We start from the raw sequence: 6,205 nt of genomic DNA on the forward strand, positions 1-6,205 counted from the left end.
TGGTATTGAAAATTGTGGAAAGTTAGGGGGCATGTATGGATGAAAATTAGAAGTGGTAGGCTAAAATGTGTAAGAAGAAGCCGAGTTCTGTTGTGTTTGGCTAAAACAACGGGGGGACATGCATTTGCTGCGGAGGTGGAGGAAGTACTTGCTGATTTGAATGTTGCTCCATAGTCTGTTGAATCCACACCAGACGATGGTGTTCTTTCATGCGAAGGAATGGCCGCTGAAGTCTAGGATTTGAAGTCATAAAGTTAAACATAATGAGGTATTGATCTTGCGGTATTTGCAACTCTCCCAGTAAATCAATGCATTTATCCTCAATGGTATCATTTTCAACGGACTTAGTTGAGCCAGAACTTTTACGACGACTCCGACTACTTGTTTCTATCGAAGATACAATGCGATCCACAGCACGCTCCATGAAGGACGGTGAGTGTCTACGATTGCTTCGACTTGTCCGTTTACTTATCAATCGTGATTGGGAGACTACATTATGATGGAGTCGGCTTTCTCTGCTCAATCCTTGCCTCATATCTGTAAATTGAGTACCCTCAAGATCATTGTGTTGTGATGGTCCTCTTTCATTGTCAATGGGGCTGCCCGGGTTCTGTTGTTGGGGATGAGGTGGATTGATGGGCGTTTCATCCTGCCTGTACTCAAATGCCCCAGTCGCACGTGTGTTCGCGAACGCGCAATAATACAAATCATAATCCACCAAAGGCTTCCTCCATGCCCTTTCAACCTCGGGATGGCTCTGCATATCCACCAACAAAGATTAACATCAATGTTAGGGGACACATCAAATAAAAGAACAAAACAAACCCCATAACTTATAAGGAAATCAAGCCATGAACTTACAATGATAAATTGTTGCCAATATTCTTCGGTGCATGTGAGTAGGCCAGTGGCATTTCGAAGTAGGAACTCAGCATCAAACGTTTTCTTCAACCTACCAGCTTTTTGTTTCACTTTATCCCAAGTTAGTAGGACGGTAAAATGCTCACTTAGTTCGGTCACCCATTCAGTGTATTTGTCTCGATTTGGTGCGGTACCAGCCGAGTTCACTAAATTGAATTCACCGATGTGCGTAAGCAACTATACCTTAGCTTCTGAGCTCCAGTTTACATCTCTATCTCTCCTTCCGACCATCTAAGTATTGACAAGTCCAAGGCGGCAGCAATACAAAAGTACATAGCATATAACATTTAGTGAATAAGCACGCACTTTTTTAAGTAGGCTCAGAAATGTGAAATGGCCCTCATCGTCCGCAAATGGAGCGTTATCGTAGGCTATGACAACTTAGCTACCGAAATTTAAATCCAATTTAGCATAATAGTAAGTTCACTGATGCACTTAAAATTAACCAAATATAGTAAGGGAGACCTATGATCATTAGGAACGCAAAATATGCCAGTACTTTTTGCATAAACCAGCAACCAATAATTGTCACGCCATTAAATAAAGTTACTCGACATAAGGAACTAAGCCAATAAACACATTAATCATAACATTTGAAATTCATGTAATAAGCAGTCATATATTTAAGTAGGGTCAGGAATGTGTAATGGCCGTCACAGTCCACTTATGGAGCATTATTCTAAGCAATGACAATTATGCTACTAATGTTTAGCTAACTTCGGCATATTGGTCCTAATGGCCCATTTAGGTGAAGTCAAACAAGCATACGGAGCAAGAGTTTTCATCGTAACAGAATAACAATATGCCAAGCTGATTTGGATAAACCGGCAACTGATAATTGTCAAACTTTCAAATATCACTCGACATAAGGAACTAGGCCATTAAGCATATATTAACCATCATAGCCACAATGTATATGTAGATCAAAGTTGAGTATAAATGAACTACCACTTAGCAGTCGGTTCACCTAAAACAAAGAGGCGAAGCAAGAAAACATTAACAAATAGGCTCACAATAAGCAAAACCACAGCCAAGGGAAACTTCGATTTTCTTGAGTATAAATGATGCGGATTACCAATCTAAAATCACGCTTTTGAATTTAGCAACCAGCAAATCATCTTCGGTTTTCTTTTCTCTGTGGCTGACAGTTTTGAACTGTTGCCTTGAATTTTAAGGTTAAATTAGGAGTTGAATCCCCTGCTGACATATCCATTTTCATCACCAAACTGGTTCAGACACTTTGGTAACTCTATTATATGAATAAAGCATTCTTGTTCAAAACGAAAACAAAGCTGCTTTTGACAAAGATGTATTTCTCCATACATATCATTAAGTCTTAGAGTACTCTCACACTCATCCAACAGTGATCCATTAAAGAGAAACAATCAAAATTGACAGCTCTGCAATCCCTGAATTTATGGAAGTAAATTCAAACAATAACATAACAAGCAGAGGAAATTAAACCAAGGATTAGAGTACTTACCGAGTTTGAGCGTGCAGAGGAGCAAGTTTGATTTGCTTCGAGGTTCCGAAAACGCGAGGAGGACTTAGCATGTGTGAGGCATCGGCGACGACAATGGCAGAGGAAGGAGCTTCGACATCGCCAATGGAGAGCACTAGGTCGAGAACCTGGCCTTCTACATCGACCTAGGATGATTGCCCAAGGAGGTCGCAGGGACCAAAAGCATGCAGATGAGGGGCGCATTTTGGGGCTAGGGTTTTTCTATCTCAGATTGGGGGAAAATGGATTTGCATTTGAGTTGTGGGTATGGGAGCGGATTTCTGAGCTTGAAGGAGCAGATTATGGTCAAAAGGTGAACGCAAATCACGAATCTCACTTACAGAGAACCACGTGAAATTGCAGATAGATGAGCTAAAAGGGAATGGCTTCAAATCTCGGTAAGAGCTGAAAGAGAGGGATGAAGCAGGCAACGAACAACCCTAAACTACCTGAAAAGCTGAAGATAGCTTACCGGAGTAACACACTTTGTCACTGTACAAGAATGAAGCTGCAAAATAAAAATTAAATAAGCATTCAAAACAAAAATTACCACACATTGATCAAAACTAGACATTAGTCACTACCCAGAATAATGTCATCAACAGTGAGTTAGAAAAGATGGGTTCTTTGAGAGTTTATGTTCTGTTGAACGGAAAACAAGCAGAACCAATGGTTGAAAATTAACAATGCAGATAGAAAACGACAATGAAAATAAAAGTGTACCTCTTTTGGGTCCTTGAAAACCGAGACTGGTGGATGATGGGCATGGAGAAAACGACTTCAATTGTGCCATAATAGCAGTGCCTCTCTCTCTCTCTATCTCTATCTCTCTAAAGTCGTTCTCTATAAACTTGCTGATTCTCTCCAACCAATGCAAACACCCAAACCCTTGATACTTATAACCACAAATCCCAAAAGAATTTTACTTTTTCGTTTCTCGATCACTGAAGAACCCACTTTTCAGATCATCAAAGCTCCTTCAAAGAAGGACGAAAAGAGCCAGATTAAATAAAAAGAAAAAAAAAAGAGACACAAATGGAAACGAAATTCAAGAAGTTACGACTGGGAAAGACCTAAACTTTTTGCCTCCAAATAAAGCCCCAAGAACCAAAACCGGAGATCGCGAAGAAACTTAAAAGCAGTGCGAGATGACCAATATAATGCGTTTAGGTAAAATAAAAAAAAAAACACCAAAACCGTAGAAATCCTCGCAACAATCCAAAATCTGGATCTCGTGTCGAGCCGTTGCAATGCGCTATCAAACCTAAAACCCTTTTCGTCGCCCGCGGAGAGAGAGCGGGAGAGAAACTAGAGCGAGGGAAAAAAATTTTGAGAGAGAGAGAGGGAAAAACATAAAAAGGACGAGATATTTGGTAGGTTGTCTAGCAAATTACAGCGCATTTGTTTTAAGGATTTTTTCTGCTGTTAAATCTATTTAAAAATTATCAGATTGAAAAATTAATACAAATTTAACAACTAATAAATAAATATTTAAAAAAAAAAGAGAACACCAAAAAAAATTATTTTATATAAATAGAATGAAAATAGTAGAAAATATGTCAATATGAAAAGTTTAAGAAAGTATATAAGTCAATTTTTAGTTATAGAAATTAATAGGCCATAATTTATCAAGTTATGATTCATAACCAAATAAGTTATGGACAAACTTGTCAAGTTATAGTCCATAACTAGACAAATCATGGACAAAAACCGTGAATAACTTGTCAAGTTAGAGTTTATAACCAGACAAGTTATGAACAAAAATAATAATTTAGCCTATTTATTAACTTATGTAAACTATTTACCTATTAATTTTAATTAATCTCAAGTCTTGGTCTATTTCTCTATTTCTCTCTAAATAGAATAGCTAGATTATAGCATATTTGATATTTTAAGCTTTTCATATTATTAAAAACTCAAAAAATACCCCTAAACCCATATTTCTCTCTTTCTCTCTTTCTCTCTCATTGTCTTTGAACTTTTATTTTTTTTAAATAGTAAATTATGACATTTTGTTATAATATATAGTTTATGGTTCGTCAGTGACGACGGCTGTCGTCAATCCAGCGCCCAATGACCAGCCGATCGATGACAGCAACCAGTAAATACGATAAAAATCCGGTCGCCAGTGCGTGTGATCAGTAAATACCGTATTACTCGTTAGTACCATATTTAGCTGAAAATCCGCCCACCGACTCCAGCGACCGTTAAACACTATATATACCGATAAATATTGTATTTACTTGTAAATACAATATTTATCTGAAAATCCGGCCGCCGACACTTTCAACTGGTAAATACCGTATTTACTAGTAAATATCATATTTACTCGTAAATATTATTTACCTAAAAAATCTAGCCGCTGATGCCCACGATCAATTTATACTATATTTACCTGTAAATATCATACTTATTTACCCGTAAATATCAAATTCTAAATAGTAACTGTAATACCCAAATAAATAAAGCATTTTTTAATATCAAAGAAATTACAATAGAGTACAATATAAAAGCTAATTTTAATGTTCCCTTACATTGCGATCCCATGATCTAGCGTCATGACATATAATTATAATTAGAAATAAAAAAATGATAATAGCTAGCGTAATAAAGTGTATGACTATTAGGGAGCTATCATCATAAAGAACTAAGAAGTAGAAGATTGTTAGTGTTGCATAATTCTACAAGTGCATAAATTGTTTAAGTAATAAAGTATACTGAGCACATATATCATCTTTACGGAGATTGATTCACTAATTGAATAGTGCAGAAATCACGCCAAACACCAAATTTAGATGGAAATTAACTAACAAAACTCACTAAGTAAAATAAAAGACAAAATGCACTATAAATGCAAGAAAAAGGGTAATAAGAGATAAGAGTGCAACTATGGATTGTAATGAGTGACTTAAGTAAGCTAGGATTACATTTCCCATTAGTTGTAAGTCTAATAGAAAAAGCTACGGAATGCTACAACATATTTTAGTCATGTTAACTGAAACTTAATTTTCTACATAAAACTCTCCTGAATTAATTATGACGGATTCTTTACACTATTTCTAGCATATTCCTATGTGAATCTAATTTTCAGAATGCAAATTTCAGCACCAATTTCAATGGGTTATACAAGATGAACAATATATTCCTATACCATTCACAAATCAACAAACTTAGGTTTCGTTCAGTTTGCCGATTCAAGTTTTTAATTCGAGCTGAGATGTGACTTTATGTGAGAGCTTTTGACTGTAGCAAACAAGTTAGATGTGACTTTTTGTGAGAGCTTTTAACTGTAGCAAAACTGGAATTGAAAACTCGAATCGGTGAAATGAACGAGGTCTTAAACAAGATTATTGAACTTGCATCATCCATGCTAGATCCAACTCAAATTAATCTTTCCAGTGTTAATCTAAGTCTTGTATTCTATAATTGATGATGGCCAGTCAAAAATAGAAATAAGTAGTAACACACATAGATGAACAAGAATAAAATCAATAAACATTCTATAAGCAATCCATCATTCTCACAACCTTGGTTCCATCAGCAATCCTAGCTAAAAACAGTTTAGCTAATAGTTGAAATTACATAAATCAATTGCTTAGTATAATTCATTATTCAGTAGATATGCAAATCCAGAAAGAGAATAAAGACCACAGAGAGTAGAAGAAAGTAAAAGAAAATTTAGCTGATTAGAGCTTGAATCCTTGTTTTCCTCCTTTCCTTCTTCAAGCAATCTTCCCCGTGATGAGAAGGTTAGAAGATCTCTCTCTGAGTGCAACCCTCTTT

Source organism: Morus notabilis, unplaced genomic scaffold (genome assembly GCF_000414095.1).
Source record: "Morus notabilis unplaced genomic scaffold, ASM41409v2 Scaffold21, whole genome shotgun sequence".
NCBI lineage: Eukaryota > Viridiplantae > Streptophyta > Magnoliopsida > Rosales > Moraceae > Morus > Morus notabilis.